Here is a 19,312-nt window from a genome sequence, read left to right as displayed (position 1 = left end):
ATTCTGGTCGATGCTGGTGGTAGACTGAAGGTGCTTAAACAGAAGAAAAAAAAACTCACACCCTGAGCGTTATCTCTCGTCCAGTCTTCATCACCATCACTGTTATTATTATCATCATCATTTCCAGCTCTAACACAATGAGCAACAGCCTACACGTTCACATATTCCACAGGTGAAAAACGGCAGATCAAATTAATTTTAACTTTTCCTGATAATTAGTAGAAAACTCCTCGTGTACAATTTCATGCGGGTATTTTTTAGTAAGGCAAACAAGTTAAGACTCATCATTAGAAGTTCAATCAGAATTAGAGTCTCGTGAAGTTTAATTTATGTACTTTCTTGTGTCGGATTGTTGTTCCATTGTTCATTGAAATGGCACAGGACGCGTGTTATTTCTGCAGAACGGAGCTTTCTGGCTATACTGGGAACTCTGAGCGAACAGCAGACGTACTAAAACACGGAAATACAAAGGCCTGCGCACAGTTTAGCTCAACTTCTGCACGCGTTAGACCGTGTTTTACGCATAACATAGTTGCGTTTTTTCTATAGTGTGTAATCAATGCAGAAGTGGACATTTACTGCCTTGATCAGATGAGATTCTTCATGTCGCGTTGTGTATAACATGTTTAAATAAAGTTTAAGTAAAACATATCGAATACAATTATTGTCGACCTTACATCTATCCACCACCCACTCATATTTTCAATGGAATCTCCACAGCTCCGGTGATGCTGGATTGTGTTACTCCTTTCTGTAATTCCCCCTTCAGATGTTTCTCATGTTGCGAAAACAGTCCACATAATATTAATAATAGATTTGGTTTTTTCCTCATGTTCAAGCGGACCTAAAGTTCCATTTTATGACAATTGTGTGTGAACAACTCTTGCTATGTTCGGGCTCTTTCGCTCCCAGTTCATGAGCTCCCGCGCGGATACGCGCTTCATGTCCTACCTGCTTGATAAGCTTTTTTGTTGTCACAGGGACCCACATCTACAATTTCTGTGGCTTGATGGGGTTTTGTGCAGACTGTCCATAAACAGACTACAGCCGAGAAGCTGAAATCCAGGATCACCAAATGAATACATCCTGTAAATGCACAACTGCAAACCAATCAGGACCCACAAGAGAAATTAAACCAGTTCTCTGATTTCTGGAGGACCCTGTTTATCTCCCTCCGGTGACCCACGAGCGTCCCGGGACCTCAGATTGGGAACTAGTGTCTAGCCTATGTGATCATCTGGTTGAATTAGATTACAGTGAAATGACAGTATTGCTCAAGTTGCTGAGGACGCGCTGCAACCCCCCCTCCCTTCGCTTCTCACTGATCCCCGCAGGTCCCGGGACCGCTCCGGGACCCCCTGCACTAATGAACAGCGATAACACATATAACTGGTGGACGCCAAAAGACAGCAGCATGCAGGCTGTTGTCATAGCTGGCTGTGCACACACAAATCGGTCAACCTTATGAGAGGACAAATCTTCACGGAGGGTCTCAGTCAGCAGAAGGAAGGTGCAGGAATATGTGCCGCAGCAGCGAGATGGCGCTGTTCTGCACGTTTAACCTCAGCTGTGCTCCGGTGCCCCGGCTGGCTATTATGTGTTACATGTCTAACTAGATTTCTCTCTTTCTTCCTTTTGTTTTACTGGGACATGGCTCCATCAAAAAAAGTAAAAACAGATAATGAACATGCAGCGGCTGCGGGATGCGGCTGTGAGACTGTTTGAGTTGTGATTTTCACCTAGTTTATTGACAATTTGAATTGACATTGTGGCATTTTTTTAGATGATGACTTAGGCCTATTCTATCAGTTATTGATAAATTCATTGAAAATGGAAATTGAAAGTAACAAATAAAACTCAAAAGTGATAAAGGACAGTGGAGACAGAGTTCAGTTAGTTTATGTGTTCAGCTCAAAATACCTTCATGAACTGAAGTCTCCACAGTCGGCACTATCAAGGTTATTTTCCTTCTTTAAATCACATGCTCTTGGTAATTATTTCTTAACAGTCTGATCTGTCACATGGGTCTCTGTCTCATGTATCGAATATTATTTTACACGTCCTATAGATCTGTTTTTAGACCATCGAACACTCTGGATGGTTAGGCTACGGATACGAGTATGCGCAAAAAGCTTTGGAATATCGGACCATTTTCCCCAATAGATTCCATATTATTACAACTTTTTTTCACGCTGTACAACTAACACAACGTTCGGCTGTCAACAGTTTCTAATACTACTTTAAGTCACTTATTTCTTTACAAGAAAATGTGGGTTCTGATTTCATCTGTGACCCTGTTCTCTTTGTTGGAGGTGAGCGTGACAGCGGCTTGCCAAGGACGGTTATTCTCTCATCAAACAAACATATAAAATCAGCACGAAGTTGCTTTTAATTCCTAATACTGATAATAATCCCTTGTGATGCAATCATTTCGTTTGCTCTACATTACTGAAAATAAAACAAGGTAATTCTGGTATAGTTTTCGTTTTTAATTCGCTTTTTATTGGATGCTTTACTCTTCTGCATAGTCTTCAAAAGTGGTAATGCAATTAATATAATCGGTTGTATTTTAATGGCAGCTAATTGTTTCAATTTTATTACTTTCACTACAGCAAAATGAATGATAAATTAAAGCTCCAAACTCAACTGAACTGGTTCAATTAACCAAGGTGATAAGGATTTTTAACCTGAACATCTGAACTGAAGGATGCTAAAATGAATCTCCTGCAGGCACGTTACATTTAGTATTACAGATTTAATAATAATTAACAATATTTGGTATAATTACTCTAACCACTCGGTATTAAATACACTCCCAACTGTACAACTACTATTGGGTTTGCCACAATATATATATACTTTAATTTAATAAAATGAACAAAATCACGTGAAGAAGGTATTTTATGAAAAACTTTCCATTTTCTAAATAGAACTTGTGTACAGAGGGTTAGGAGAGGGAAGGACTTTCCTGGAACCACTTCGTAATGTGGACTCGGTGATCCAGCTCCCTGAAGCCTTGGCCGGTCCTCGGACCTTTCCAACTATGTCAGTTTGGGAATAATCTTCTTTACTTTATTATTGAAATGAAAAATTTGATCTCCCAAGCTTAGATTAGGTAGACGAGTTCTTTCTCTCTTCTTTTTCTTCTTCTTCTTCTTCTTTTTTTCGTTCCTGGTCATTGGTGGGGCTGGACTTTGGTGGACAATAATGCGGCAATTGTTGATGCTTTGTGACCCATAAAATTTGAGGGTGGCCATTCTGGCTTTGGTATGTAATTATGCAAAACACTTTGCATAAAGACTTGCCATCCGATCTAATGATAGAGCCTGCAGTCTCATTTCCAGAGAGGGAGGACCTGGAAAAGCCTGCACTCCGAGTGACGGAGGAAAAGCTGCCACAATAAAACCAAGACAAACTGCACTTAAGAATACATTCTATTGTTCAGGTAATTTGGTTGTGGTGTGAATATTTATAATCTAACACAATGACAGAGTGTATTTAAATTTAACTGCTACTTACAGTATGCATGTATTTTTTTTTGCAGATTATCTGTTTTGTTATCATACAATTATGCACATTTAGATCTTTTTTTTATTTTTTTAGACCCCCTCCGTGGATTCTAGAGTTGTAGTGGTGTAAAATATTTTGCTTCTGACTGTGTTATAATAAAAAAGAAGAAATGCAAACATGAGGAGGAAGTCAACCCCGTTTTACTTGATGTGTCTGCACTGAGGAGCAGATAAGCCAGAGGACACAGTTCAGGTTCATCGCTGCTATTAAGGAAACATATTTCATGGATCACACTCAGTTTCTTGACTGCATGGCTCTGGAAAGAATATAAACACAAGTCATATTTACTTACTTTAAGTTTAGCAAGAAATTCGATTTTTGTGCAATAAATATGGGGGGGGGGGACTGACGTAAATTACTGTAACATACGTATTTGGAGGTTTTCTTCAGAATTTCCAGGATGTTTGTTAAAAGACTGCATACTGCATGCCTTTGAGGAATGCACTATATGAGATATTCTGTGTGTATGCACATAATAAACACTTGTGCTGCCTGACAGAGGTGTGAATCTCAGAGCTTTTCTACCAAATGAAGTGCCAGCGGAGAGAGAAATGAAGAGATCTGCAGCTGTCAGGGGTCAGTCAGGCAGAGATTGCTTCTAGAGATCTTTTGAAAAAATCACACGTTTGAAGGCTTAGTGCTTTGCTGTCTTCGCATTTCAAGCTCAGATCAGTGGAATCAGAAAAAAAGGGAGAACATGGGTTGGAGAATTGTGATGTTGGGATGGACACGGTACGAGTGTGTTTTGGAAGGCAGGAGACGAGCCTTTTTACCTGATTCCTTAGAGGAAGGAGGAGAGCCCAAGTTCTTGTTCTCACATTAAAACATGTATCACACAATTAAAGCAACAGTGTCTCTAATGTCTGTCTGTCTGTCTGTCTGTCTGTCTGTCTTTCTCTCCTCTAATTTGCTGTGTCGACAGAAATGAGTAAAGGAAAACAACACTGAAGTGTTTAATGTCTCTTCAAAGGATTCAGTTTGTTGCTGTTGGACAACCTTTCTGGTTTAAACGTGTAACCTCTTTCACAGCATTGGACACTTGGTGAATTATTTTTGCACTGTTTGGATACCAAAACATAAATTATGATTTAAATTAAGACTGTTAAACACTTCTCTATTTGTTATTCTTAGGATATAATTTTCCACTTTAGCTTTGGTCACTTTGCTGAGCAACTTTAGATCCTTTTCTGATGCCTGAGCCAAACAGGATGTCTTGCTGTAGCTCGGTTGATATTTTGTTGTGATCACTTGCTGAGTCTGGGTCTTATTTGAATGATCAAACGATATATACATATATATATATATATATATATATATATATATATATATATATATATATATATATATATATATATATATATATAATTTAAGGGTAAGATTAGATCAAGTTTTTGAGCTGCATGTTGAAAATTAAATAAAGAAATCATCAACTGGTTACTGATTTGAACCTAAATCCGCAGAAATGTGTTTCACACACACACACACACACACACACACACACACACACACACACACACACACACACACACACTGCATCTTAAGGCTGTTGGGAAATATACCTTTTTACATTTTGTAATGTCCCCCCCACATAGGCCTAAACTTTTTCATTACACAACTTTTTGGGAAACCTTAAACTAACATGACTCTCGTCAAGTATTTCTGGCTTCTTCCTGTATTTGATATTACAGTAATGATAATATACTTACTACCAACATGATTTACATCAATACACAGACAACGTTTGACATGTTTTTCTTTAAACACACAACGACAATCATATCCTAAACCTAATCTTAACCTCCCACCATAGTATAAGAGACACAATTGGACACTTTAATTCCTAACTTGTCTGACAGTGCTCCCTCAGCAAGGACTAACGTTATTTGACAGCCAAGGTTTCAGTGCATTTGGCTCTTGAAGCATGTTTTGAACAGTGTAATGAAGTCAATCTGTTCAAGTTGAAAGAAGAGAGGAGTGAACTAAAGAGAAACTATTATTCCCAAACAGAAAAGTAACAAAGGTCAAATAAGCACATTACGACTGATTATTTGATTGATAATTTCCTTGACGTTGTGTCTTTCAGATACAACAATAAAAAAAACATATTTTCTTCAAGAAGCTTATATCTTAAAACCTTCACATATTCAGTCACAAGTGAGTTCTGGAGAAACATATCCTTCATAATGTGAACCCTAACTTCTGAGTGTGTTTTCTAACCGCTTCTTTTTTTCATATGCCATGTGATTTCTTTTGCTGGCTTCTTGCTGGGTAGGCAAAATATGCAAATCCCATCAGATTTATAACACTTGGTGCCTTTCAGTTGTTCATTGTTCATGTGCTTCTGCTGTGGTGTATTATTATTTTTCAAGGGTTCTCAGCAGGACATAAAAGGATCATAAGTTATTCTTCCACCTGACAAAAATACTTCATTCTCCCTCTGTTTCAAAGATGGACCTAAGTAAAAGTGATAATGACGTGATTTATTATCATCTGAATGGATGAGGGCGAGCTGATTGCTTTTGACTGAGCTTCATGCAATACTGCATATGAAACAAAATATAAATTGACAGGGAATGCGTTCGATGAAGTAAAAATTCTTTCATGTGACAGCACCACGCGCTCATTAAATCATCTGCAAAACAGGTGATACAAACAATTTCATTCAAACGACCACAAAGGAAAACCACTGGACTTCATTCATCTGAAACTGGAAATGAGAGCTGAATCCTGTCTGAAAGAAAAGCACCTCAGTGAACTCTAAAGCTTCTGTTTTTGCTGTTAATAGTATTCCTTAAATTTTTTTTTACAAACTTACTAAAACGTTAATTGCATGTGTTGTTCATTAAGAGCCCATTGCATCAATCTCTGGCCTGTATTGGGATCCACTGTCCTGAACAGAAAGACCTCTGATAGACCTGGTGTTAAAGAGCTCTGATCTGGGCCGTGACAGCTTAGTCCAATCAGCCCGTTCAACATGCTGGTTTGACTGTCATTTTCAATTTTCACATGACCCCGTGGTCCTAGAATGGGGGATAAGTGGCAGAAAGTAGGACTGAAAGCCCATATTATTGGTCTGACAGCTTCACTCATCTGAAAGTAATGCAAAATGCAGTTCATATTTATACTCTGACCTTATGCTCAAACAGGGAATCTACTGTATCTGCATGTTAGGTGCTGAGACAAAGGCCAAATTGGTGGATTCCTGCAGCATACTTTGTCAAATTGCATGTTATTTGCTTTCTAATTATTCAGCAGATGTAACTGAAAGAACAAGAGAGCAACTGTTGGTTTACGAGTTTTTAAATGTTGTTTAGACACACATATGGAGTGTTTTAAGGTGTGTTTCACTTCATGGATCAAGTAAATAGCAGGTACATACAACATGTGGCTTTTTTTTATATCCAATTATGAAAACATGATGTGGCTGCACATGCACAGCTGATCATATTCTCAATATATCCTTCTGGAAATGTTTTATCTGAGTCGTATTTATGCTCATGTGGGTCATAAAAGGAGAGTGCTAGCAGTGGTGGCGGATGTGGTCATTATCAGACATGGTGCTAGACAGGAGGGAGGGGTTCATTGTTCGGTGTGCTGCCTCTTCCCAGTGACTGAATAAGGTGTGTTCATTGTTCATTCTCTCTGCGTGAAAGCCACGGGCTCCAGTTTTTCAGCCAGTGTTGTTACTGTGCTCCATACGGCGTCGCACACAATGTGGCGACAATATAATAGTGCAATTTGTAAAACACTGAATAAATAAATGAACAAAAAAGGTTGTAAATGAGAGAAATTGAAATTGCTGCATCACCTCCCACTATGAAAACAACCACAATATTACAGTAATTTACATTAAGACTGTAAATGAATAATGGTGTTTGATTAAAAAAACAACAATATGCTTTTATCAAACCGAGGGCGTTAAAAATGTTAAATATCTCTCAAAAGAATATTCAGCTTGGGCATGATGGACATGAATACGTAAAAACACTGTCAGCCACTTGTCACAATTCAGTGACATCGCTGTGTGGCTTTTTGTCATAACTCCAGCAGCAAACAAGGAGAGTTGGGTGACGGAGCAGTAAAGGTTGTTGTTGGTGTTTTAGTCTCCTGTATAATCCACACTTCATGTCCCCTGCCTGCCCTCCTAATCCCTTGGCATGTGTTGGTGACATCACATGGCTACCGGCTCCAAGTTCTTGTCCCCCTGCAACTGTCATTAACTCTGTGAACAAATGAATAATGACTGGGAGACTCGCTGGCTCCCACCACTGACCCTGGGTATTATTAGAGTGACCTCTCTTTGGCTTGACCAAAAAAACCTTTTTGATATCATTGCTGGAAGTACACTAGGAATGATGGCCTGTCTGCCGGCGGGGGGAAAGCCGAGCATTACACATGGGAGGGTGGGGGTTTGGGGGGGCGGGGGTGATGCCGGCGGAACCACCAATGTCGTGTAAACCTATACTTTGCTCTCCCTGCCGCTTCATGAATACTTAATTAGAGAACACAACCTGAAATACACGACTCACAAGTTGCCTGACCTCTCTTTACCAACAATGCACAATATTTGGGTTTGGCTGGGTGACATGGTCAGATGACATGTTTCACTGTAAAGGAGAGCCATTTGGGAATCTTGTCGCAGTTAGCTGTGTGATATCATCTGTGCAGAGAGAGGAGAGGATCAGTCAGGTGTGGCTGTGGGAGGAAGCATCTCCATATGTCACAGAGATGGTTCTCATAAGAACATGCTGGAAAGCACATGCTGATAGTGATCACAGCCTGCAGGCACATGAGTGTGATTTATTGTCAGCTGCAGTGGTGGAAAGTAACCAAGTACATTTACTCAGCTACTGTATTTAGGTGAAATTTTTAGGTACATGTTTATCACATTAAAATACTTTTTACATTTATTTCACCGCATTTATTTATGAACTACTTGCAGATGTAGATTTTTCACACAAAACACGTTTATGTACAATGTTTATATCAATGTATCAATAATAATAATCTAATAATATAACAATCTGATGTAGTAATGTAACACTCCCCATGGGGCCATTAGCCATAATACGTAAGATACTTTTGCTTTTGATTCTTTATGTACATCATTTTATTTAAGAAAACACTGATGTAAACAGAAATAATAAAAGATTAGATTTAGCATGAACACCGTTTATAGTGATGTGTGCCACTATGATGTAAAATGACAGTGCAACATGGGATTGACTATTTTAAACTGTGGTGGAATGTAACTAAGTATATTTACTCAAGTATTGTGCATAAGCTCATGCTAACTTCCACTACATTTTCAAAGGGATATATTTTAATTTTAGCAATGCATTTATTACTTACTTTATAGGTTAATAATCCACATACATACATGAATGCATTAGAAGTAATAATAATAATCCAATTGTATAATAGAGACTATGCTACTTATGAGTACTTTTGATACTTTAAGTGCATTTTGCTAATAATATGTACATTCTATAATGACATTTTCAATGCCTTTTCTATGTTGCAGTACTGCTTTTTTATTTATGTTTTATTTTGTTTATACAAAAGTAAAGGAGCCGAATGCTATTCTACCACTGGTAACTTTGCATAAAAACATCATGTTGGTGAATGAGCCTCCTGTTCTTTAGAAAAAAGGGTAGGCTACTTGTTATTCCTCTAATTACAAAACTCTACAGCAGCCAATGGGAAACGAGACATACACTTTAACACATGATGCAAACATCCGGGCACATTTTAATGCCTACTTTGACACAAATACATTTTCTAAATACAGTTTTTTTAGATTGCCATGACATTTTTTTCAATACTTTTAACAACTTTCCTAAACTTTTAATACACAACATCTGGCTGTGTAGGCTATACAAGTAACACATTTCTTGTTGCTTTGACACAAAATGCATACAGTTAACACACATTTAAAATGCTTGAACTTCTTTTGCACACAAGTTCAACCAAGACCAAAACAATGTATTTTTACTGAAGAATTTGCAAATTCTTTCGCACTGTAAGTCAGAACTGATGAACATCATGTTCTAAGTTTAGGCTAAAGTCAAAGAAAACAGCTGTTCATATTATAAATTGAAACACAAATATATTCCCTGCATTTAATTCCATTGTTACTGGAAATGAGAGAAACAGCTGATTGAAGTTATGCAACTAGATCAATCACAACTTATTCCCATCTAGGAAACACACTCAGCTGTTGAGGCTCTTTTAATCGAACGATCATCAGTTTTTAAAGAATTCTTTACATGTTACAGTGAGTGAGTGTTGTACTTTGACACCAAGGATAACAGTAACCAAAGTCACATTCCTTGTTTGTTTACGCACACCTGGCCAAAGCTGATTCTGATATGTTACAGTAGTAAACACAGTAAAATAGGACCTATTTGGGCTGATTTTGTGCGTAAAAGGAACATTACAGTCCACAAAATGAGCAGATGAACACAAAGAAAGTAAGAAGAATTCCTGCACGAGGGAGAGGAAGACGAGTACCAGGACAGTTATGTCATTGTTTCCTTTTTCCTTACTGTGAACCTTACATTCTCTAAAGCTACTCTGAGATGGGTCATTCATTTTTGTAATGGAACTCAGCGCCAATTCCTTCAGGAAGCCTTCTAAATAAACTTCAATCACCATCAGCGCTCCCTAAAAATATTCAGCTGTTAAAATGCGTTCACTTTTCAGTTAACCAACCACAATTGGCCAGGAAATTCATGATCCAACCACAGCATGACATCCTGGTTTAAATGTCTTCTCTCCTTGCTATCAGCTGTCTTTTCAGCAAACGTGCAACCCTCCTCCGCCCCTTCCACCTCCGGGCTTCATCACCCACGGCATCCTGAGTCCGTTTCCGGCAGACTCCTTCGTTCGCTCTCCGGGTTCCTTCTCCACCACCACCAGTGTCTTCAGGCTCCATCGGGGGAACATGTCTGGCTTCTCTACCCCTTTAAAATATGTTTACCGATGGAGTCTAATTCCCAAAGACTCTATGCATTTCTTATCATGTACATGTCCAATAAATCTTTGCATATCTGCATCGAAGTCTCTCCGAATTGAATGAATTTCTGCAACAAAAGAAACTAAATGCATGCATTTATTAAACCTAACAAAACAAAAATGTAGAGGCTTTACAAGAAACTGCAGTGTAAAACACAATCTATGGTCAATACAAAATCCTACTATTTATTGTGTAAGGGCAGACCTGACAAATGTAAAATAATTTATAATTCCACCTGATATTAGTGTTTTTATGAAATTGGGCTATGACTGACTAAATGTTCCTGTTGGAGGAGAACATGTGTTAGTATTTTGGAAGAATTACGGGATTTTGAGACATGTTTGCAGTGTTTTGGTGGACACGATGTATTGTGTATATTAATGTATATTGAAAATTAGTGTTGAAGTTTAGTTTACAATATGTTATGTTGAGCATTAAGCTAACCGTTTTTTGCCAGTTGTGTGTTGTAGGTGTGTGTTAAGAGTTTAGGAAAATTGTTAAAAGTATTGAAAAAATTGTCATAGCAATCGTAAAAAACTGTATGCACTAAGATCAATAAAAGGAATGAATAAATGAACGGAATAAAATCTGTCAGATTGTTAATCTTACCGTCTGTAATGTTCCCTATAGGAACAATGACAAAACGTATGGAGTCTGTAGCTATTTGTGGACTGCGCACAGAACGAATAAATACCTGAGATGTAAGGTAGACAGAAGCTGGCTGATGTAATCAGTGCTGCCACATCGAGGGCTCTCCATCATTACAATCTGGGGATTGCAATAAAAGTTCCCAGAATTGCACTGAGCAACCCAATCTAAACCAATAGACAATCACAGCCTCTGATCTCAGTCCCAATTGAGACATATCCCAGCTGAATGTCTCAGAAATTAGACCTACTTGGTGTGTTCATGATCCCGAGATGGACAGATAGAGGCAGGTGATTTCCCTCGCTCTCTCTCTCTCTCTTCAGCATCAATCAATAAGCTTCAAAAGGTTTGTTGTTTACAACATTTTATGTTGGGACAATTTTACACAGCTTTGCACGAGCTCGAGAGATCAAATTAAGTCGCTATTAAAGGGTGACAATTAGTGGTTTGGTTATTTTGAAGTCGCTAACGCCGCGCGACAGAAGTGGACGACCTCTGGCAGCGGAACACAGCTGAGAGGAGGAAACCCCGCGTGTTCACCTGGGAGGCTGGGCTGCTGGATACAGGGCTGCAAAGCATGTGTGTTTGTAAAAGTTCCGTTTCGACATCGTGAGAAATATAAATACATGAGTTTAAAAATAAATAAATAAATACAAATAGACCCGTTCATATATTGAGAGAAAGGAAATGATCGCCGTGGATGATGATATTATTCTAAGATGTTTTCTTTTAAACTGTATGCAGGCAAAAATGAATGTATTTAGACACCACTTCCTCATTTAGTTCTTAGTAGTTACCTTTGTGGTTATAATCACAATCCGGAGGTGTCACAGTTTAGAGATGTGATCAGCTTGCGCACATGGCCACCACGTAAATCATTTGTCAAGATGTAACAGCTTCGTGTAGCACCGCAACCGAATTTATTATTTTTTTTTAATCACACTAAGAAGCCTGCAACCGGAATCTTACAGATCTTAGCCTGACACAACCAATTTATATTTAAAAAACTTTGAATTTTACTATAGGCTAAATATAATTCGATAATAATAATGACAATAACAATGCAATAATAATAATAAAACAATTATTCAAATTACAATTCAAAAATAATATAAAGACGTTATTATTATTTGCTCCATTTTCAGTATTGCAGGGACATGAGCCAGTTTAATGTGTATCTGGGTGCAACAGCAGGGAGAACTGAAATAATTCCCAGTGCACAGGGAGAGTTCCTCAGAGCCAGAATCTGCCTGAAATGAGTCGTGAAAAGCGACGCACTAGGAAACAGAAAACAGCAGGTTTAATGTCTGCCCAGCACCTGCCATGATTTGGATGTTGTCGACGAGCACGACGTATAAGAAGAAGAAGAACACGAAGACATGCGCAAGGAAAAAAGGCTAAGGATGTAAATACATCGGGCGATAAATGTGCATGAATTTAACCTGTCATAGAAAGTTTAAATGTGCTGGGCAAAGACCACATGTGACGGAGGGGACCAAGAAATGAGCAGAGTGATAATTATAGTATAGTTTATGGCTGGCTGCTTTTGCCAAAAAACATTAATTGGAGCACATCACTTCTTTTAACCAGAGAAAGCATTCAGCTTGGAGGAGAGATGCAGTTGTGAAAGCAGTGATGGGTACTATTGTCCAAAATTTGACCCTCTATTAACACCTCTTGGCAGCATCTGGATGCTGTCACCATGGAAGAGGACAAAAGTCATTTTCTCAACATACCAAATCCTCTCTTTTTAAATGCCTCCCCCACCAAGAAATATGTGGAGGCCAGCCCAGAAGGCCAATCTCTTCCTTTATCACTCTCCACACTACCACCTCTCCATCCTCCCCTTTGTTTTGCAGGTGTCTCCAATTACCTGCTAATTTGCTTCTAATCTCGGCACACTTCTTGATAAACATGTTTATCCCCCCCTAAAACCAATGTCGCTGTAAATCTGAGCAAGAGCGAACACATAGCGGTGACATTCTCCTCCGCTGTGCCATTCAACAATGCAGATTTATTAATTCCAGTGTAAAAGTATTGCAACCCATGTGAAGTGCGGAGTGTCTCTCAGTGACAGATGCAGGTTGTTGGGCGGCATTTCATTATGAATTTTCTTGGTGAAAGATGAGTGCCAAGGACCAGTCAATTCAACATAGACACCAAGAGAGAAAGAGTGTTGCTAAGAGACAAGGATGCTGCACAACTTCCATCAGGAGCTTGACTCTGACCTTATGTAAATAAGCTTTTGCCAAATCTTTTGTGTGAAAGCAACCGCAATATCACTAATACCTGGCCTAAAAAGATGCTTTAATATCTAAATTCCTCTTCGAATGAAAAAATGCACTTTAGAAAGTGTACCAGTGCAATAAATCCAGACCCCTGCACACTTAGTTATAAAAGGAATGACTAAATGTCTGAATAAAATTTACAAATGAAGACTGGGGGTTGCTGCATTAAACCTTTAGTTGAATTTGTCGGTCTGCTATGAAAGTGTTTTTTTTCCTAAAAAGAATGATCTGAAAACTGTAATCTTATTTAGGAGTTGACGTGTGTGGCCATGTGTGTGACAATTCAACACCAAACAGTATATTGAATTTAATTGGAAACATTGTAAATTGTCTATTATAAACTGTTATTTGTCTCTATGTTAAAATCTCCTTGATAAACCAGAAGCATGACATTTAGCGGGAGGTGCATGGATTATTCACATGTGAGACATCAACACGGTGCAGTTTTCTTGACCTGTATGTCATTTAACACAAGAATGATAATGATGTTTTTTTTTTTGGGGGGGGGGGGGGGGGGGGGGGGGGGGGGGGGGGGGGGGTTAGATGGCTGGAGAGGCCAGAGAGGTTATGACCTGTGAAAGGGGCTGTATCAGGTTGTGGCAGGTTATCTGAAGAGGATGCTGATAATGGCCTTTTAGGCATGCCAGGTTTGATCCTTTCACCACTGAGGAGGGAGACTTAATCAATAGCCTGAGTAGATCAGTGATATGAGGTTACTGTACAAGCAACTAGTATACAGCCAAACAACAACATCGGCGCACTGGTCAATTGGTTGGACATTTGTCGGGGTCAATGCAAGAAAGAAAAAAGATCCAGTTATCAATAGGAAAATGTTACGAGCATTATGTCGCAGAGCGTTAAAAATCAAATCAATTGTATATTGATTTTACATTATGTTATTGGCTCATTATGAAAAGAAGCACCTGGAAATGTAAAAATTATGATCACAGTAGGCCCTTCACAGATTAACTTGTGGCTACAAGAAACACAACTTCAAGGCATGGGCATAAAATAGCCATTTTAATCAAAGCTACGTGAAATATAGATCCCTTTCCTCCCGGGGTTCTTCGTATTATGCAGAGAGAGCGAGAGAGAGGAGAGAGAACGAGAGAGAGGAGAGAGAAAGAGAGAGAGAGGGGAGAAAGAGAGAAAGAGAGAGAGCAATGCACTAGCGTGTTCAAAGCCAACCTTGTCAATAGTACTCACAGTGGGCTAGGGGAGTGTAATAGCACTTCCCTGATTCTACATTGATATCATATAATCCAGTGTGCCCTGTTTCAGTATCATATTTATCTAACCTGCTGGGGGACAGGGTAAGGGGGACAGTGTCCCTGCTGCTAGGAGCAGACACATTACACACTGCCTCGTGTATTCTTATTGATTACTCCCACCCCACAGCCCAGGGACCATAATTTAACTCAGCAGGCACTACAGTTAATACTGGAATTCAAACATTCCATCTGCACTTCAAGAGACAAAAACAATTGACACTTTAAAAATGGCCAGGGCCTCTCTAAATGGGATCTGAAGGGAGTGGATCTCCATTTTCTGGTCTGCGCTTTTTTTCTTTCTTCCTTCTTCATTCTCCTCCTGCCTGTGCAGTTATTGTATTGTTTCAGAAAAGGGCTGTGGATAGAGGGATTTAAAAGAATTACATTATGTTAAGAAATTTGTTTATTCTAAGGACATAGAGTTGTACAATTTGTTTAAACTTTAGTTATGTCAGCTTCTCAAATATGGGGATATAATTACAAAAAAAGCCTTGTTAAAAGCAAAAAGTTGTTTTTTTTACTTCAACTGCATTGTTTGGAACATAAATAAAGAAGGCTTGCTCAGAAGTAGGATAGCATAAAGACAACTTAATTGGAGCTGTGTGGGCATGAGTTGCCTTGCTCAAAAGCACTTAATAGTAGTGGCAAGAAAAGCAGATGTCTCGTTCTGCATTAAGATAGAAACTGAAATAATCACTAGATTGGAACTCCTACTACTATGTGATTATACGAAGTGAGAAAGGAAATCAAGACAATTATATTGCTTTATTTTCACTTTTCTTTCAAAACTGTGATCAGAAATACCTCAAACATCCCAAAAGCTTATGTCTATGAAAAGTGTGCTGTAGCTGGTTTGTTCTGGGAACTTTCTCTGACACGTTGTCAGAGGGGCTGAGATCAACTCATTATTATAACTTCAACAACCCTGGTTAGCTGTCTGGTCATGACGATTGGTTGGTTAAAGAGGCATCACTGACATTCATAAAGCTGTGTTAAGAGAGCTAACAGCGGGGGATATTCAAACAAGAAATGAAACCAGTAAATATCAGTGGAAGAGTGGCTGGAAGGCTGTGATATGGACAAAATTAATATTAATATCACAGCATTATCTTGATATTTGTATATTACATTTAACGTTACACTTGTATTCTTCCCATTAAGGCAAATGTATTACATTTTATACTTATGAAAAATACATTCTATGTGCCCAATTACATAAGGCTGGACATTTTATTTAGACACAAGAACTGTAAGCCATAATATCTCTGAGAATTTTATTATTTATACGATTACACTGCATGGAAATTAAACTTCTTATTGAATTATTGCCTGAAACCAACTAATATCAATAAATAAACCCCCAAAAACTAGTCATCATGCGCACAGGTAATGTCCTTACATTTAATTCAGATAATGGATCTAAAGATTATTACATATGCTATCTTGCTATTCTATATGTTGTTTCAGAGAGTGATCAAACCTGCAATATTTTGTTTTTAAATTGATGAATGTGAAGCTCACACTGCCATCTTTTTTTAAAGCTAAAATGAGCATCAGTGGGGATTAATATGCATTAATTAAATTGACTCTGTTTCCTTTAATGAGAGGGAAAGGATTTGATGTTAATGCTGTTGATCTCACGGAGGCTTCAATCCACCTAATTAACCAGTATTTCGGCAACACACTAAAATAATCAATAAAAAAAGATATTTCATCACTAGTATAGATTGTATGCTCAGATATTCAGATAATTAAGACACATCACATGCTAGCTCACCTTAGCAATGACAGAAATGTGTTTTTCAGTTTGGAAACAGGTTTCTTTTTTATTGGTGGAATAATGAAAACATACCTGTTTTATCTCAGCTTTTAGTCATAGTGTGGCAGCACTCACTCTTGCATCTGTGTGTTATGCAGAGATAGAGCGTCTGTGGAGGGCCAGAGAGCAGACTCCAGAGATCCATCCATCTCAATCTGAGGCTACAGCTGACACGTTACAAAGAGGTACAATTAATAAGGGCATTATCCAGCAGTAGGCAACAATAGAGTCCTAACGCAGAGACACCAACCTCGGGAGGCCCGGAGAGGAGAGAAAAGGGAGCGTGTGTCTTCATGTGTGGGGGAAGGGCAAACCAATGTGCTTTAAAATGGGCTTCATTACAACCAGTGTCTTCAGAACATGAATTACAATCTAATATAACTGGGCCTTATGATATACTGTATGCTACCAGCTGATTTGCGTGTGCTAAATGGGTCTTTTCCAGGAGCTCATCCTGCACTCTTTAGGCAATTTTTTTTTTTTAACTCTAAAATCCTACATTTCTAAAGTAGGATACCAATCATTTCAAATATTCCTATTTTGACATTAAATGAAAGACCATAAACTGACAAATTTAAGATTTAAGGAGCTGAAAAAAAGTAAGGTTACAACACAGACCATCATTGCGGTTTGTTTGATGACTGTTGTTTACAGTTGATGACAATTTATAGAGGGCCATCATAAGGAGGAAATATGAGTTATGAAATACAGCATAACTGATAATGGAGCTCTCATGAAAGTGTCCTATTAGTGCAGGTTGAGTGCAGCCCTATGGTTCACAGGGGAGAAGGCGGAGACGCCGCTGCACTGACATTTACAGCAATCCTGGAGCTGTTTGTGGTCATTGGACTGGAGACAAACGCTGAACCCAAAGGTCAGAGGTCGGGGCTAAATTTCATCCACTGCGGCGGTCCCTCTGTTGGAAAAGACAAACAGAGAAAGCAGCTGAGGTGTGAAGTGTTCCTGCTGTCAGGGAAATCAATCAATCGTCATGTATAAACACAACCCAGAGCAAAGGAATACTGAGCAGAATAAATGTTGGTATAAAATTGTAAAAATAACAAAAAAAAACAACAACAAACAAATACAGATCAATACAAAATGACATGTGAGACAACAGTCTGGGAAGATATTCTTAACTAATTAACTCTAATCACTTCTAAGTCAGTTACAGTTTTCATATTCGCAGGCAAGAGTCCTCCACAGTGATCGCTTTATATTTCCCTGTTCCGTGGGGAAAGGATGAGCTTGGTTATGGATTAACGCTGTGATCAATAACAAGATAGGAGTCCGGCTCTCTAAGCTGAGGAAAATTAATTCGAAATGCAGTCAAACTCTTATCGACCCAGAGCCAGGGGTTGCTTTCATTGCAGGTAGTTGATAATCCACCAATGTTGTGATGAGCAGCTAATCTCTCATTTTAAATATGACCTCCAGTGCTTATAATAAAAGTTAAGACTGGCCATCGATTTGTTGTCCATGTAGCGCAGGGGCTCTTCTAGTTCTTTGTCATAAGCGAGATTTCTTTATGTGATCTATTCCTCTGCTTTGAGTGGTAATCTTAAATTCAGTTTGACTCAATTATTAAAAACTTAGTGTGATCAGTGGTTCATTTGGACATTGTCCAACCATCACTGAAGTTTCAGCTCATAGTTAAAAAAAATTTCACTTTCAAATATTAATTTTGTCTGTTTTAAATACTTTAACACAGGAGGATCATTATTCATTATATGGTCAAAAATCATGTTTTAAATAATTCGAAAAACGTCATAGAAACAATGCAAAAGAAAATGTGATATGCGCTATAGCAGTTGATGCTGCTTTATAAGAACAATGCCAATAATTAAATTAGACAAATTAAAACTTTGCTGAACACTTAACTACCATAAATGTAACATCATATTTGCATTCTTTTCCCCCTTGACATACAACGGCAATGCAGTTCTTCATTTAGCCCAAACATCCTTTGCTTTTATTTTCACTTAATTGAAGTAGCGATGACCAAAATTAGAACAGAAAAAAAGTTACTTTTCCTCCTGTTTACACATTTTGTTCATAGTTTTTAAGAATAATAATAATATCCACATGAGATTGTTGTCTTGTTGATGGTTTTAGACAAGTATTATTCATTATGTACTAAGGCCAGTTAACTCCACAATCAGTTGTCCTTTCCAATCAACCAATCAAAGGTTGTTCCTCCATGGCAGAAGGCAGCACCTAGGATGGGACTTGGTCACCTCCAGCCAAACATTATGCATACACCTGAAAGTGGTGTTTGTGCAAGTTTAAAATCAGATGCAACACAAAGCAGGTTAATAGATGATCAACACAGCCTGACTTTAATGAGGCCCTGTAGCCCACGGCCAGGCCCAGTTCAGGATATACAGGACTTTCTCATGACTGCTCCGCTTTCTTTGATCTTGTTTGCTTTTTCCACTGCTGGGACTGTCATTGTTGGTTTTAATTACTTCACCACTAAATGGTACAGATGAAAGATAGGTGTCTGAAATTAATACAATTTCCATAAATTTGAATCACTAACCAGTCTCATTAGCTTGTGCCTTTTGTAGTTACCAAGCTATCTTTTTCCAACTCTTAACTATACAGAATATTACTTAGGGCAGGAAATCACTTGATATGCACCATATTTTCTGATAATCAAATTCCACTGTAGGTAATTAAATGCAGCACATACTGT

The sequence above is a fragment of the Etheostoma cragini genome, chromosome 8, assembly GCF_013103735.1.
Source record: "Etheostoma cragini isolate CJK2018 chromosome 8, CSU_Ecrag_1.0, whole genome shotgun sequence".
Lineage (NCBI taxonomy): Eukaryota > Metazoa > Chordata > Actinopteri > Perciformes > Percidae > Etheostoma > Etheostoma cragini.
This window is presented reverse-complemented; position numbering follows the sequence as displayed.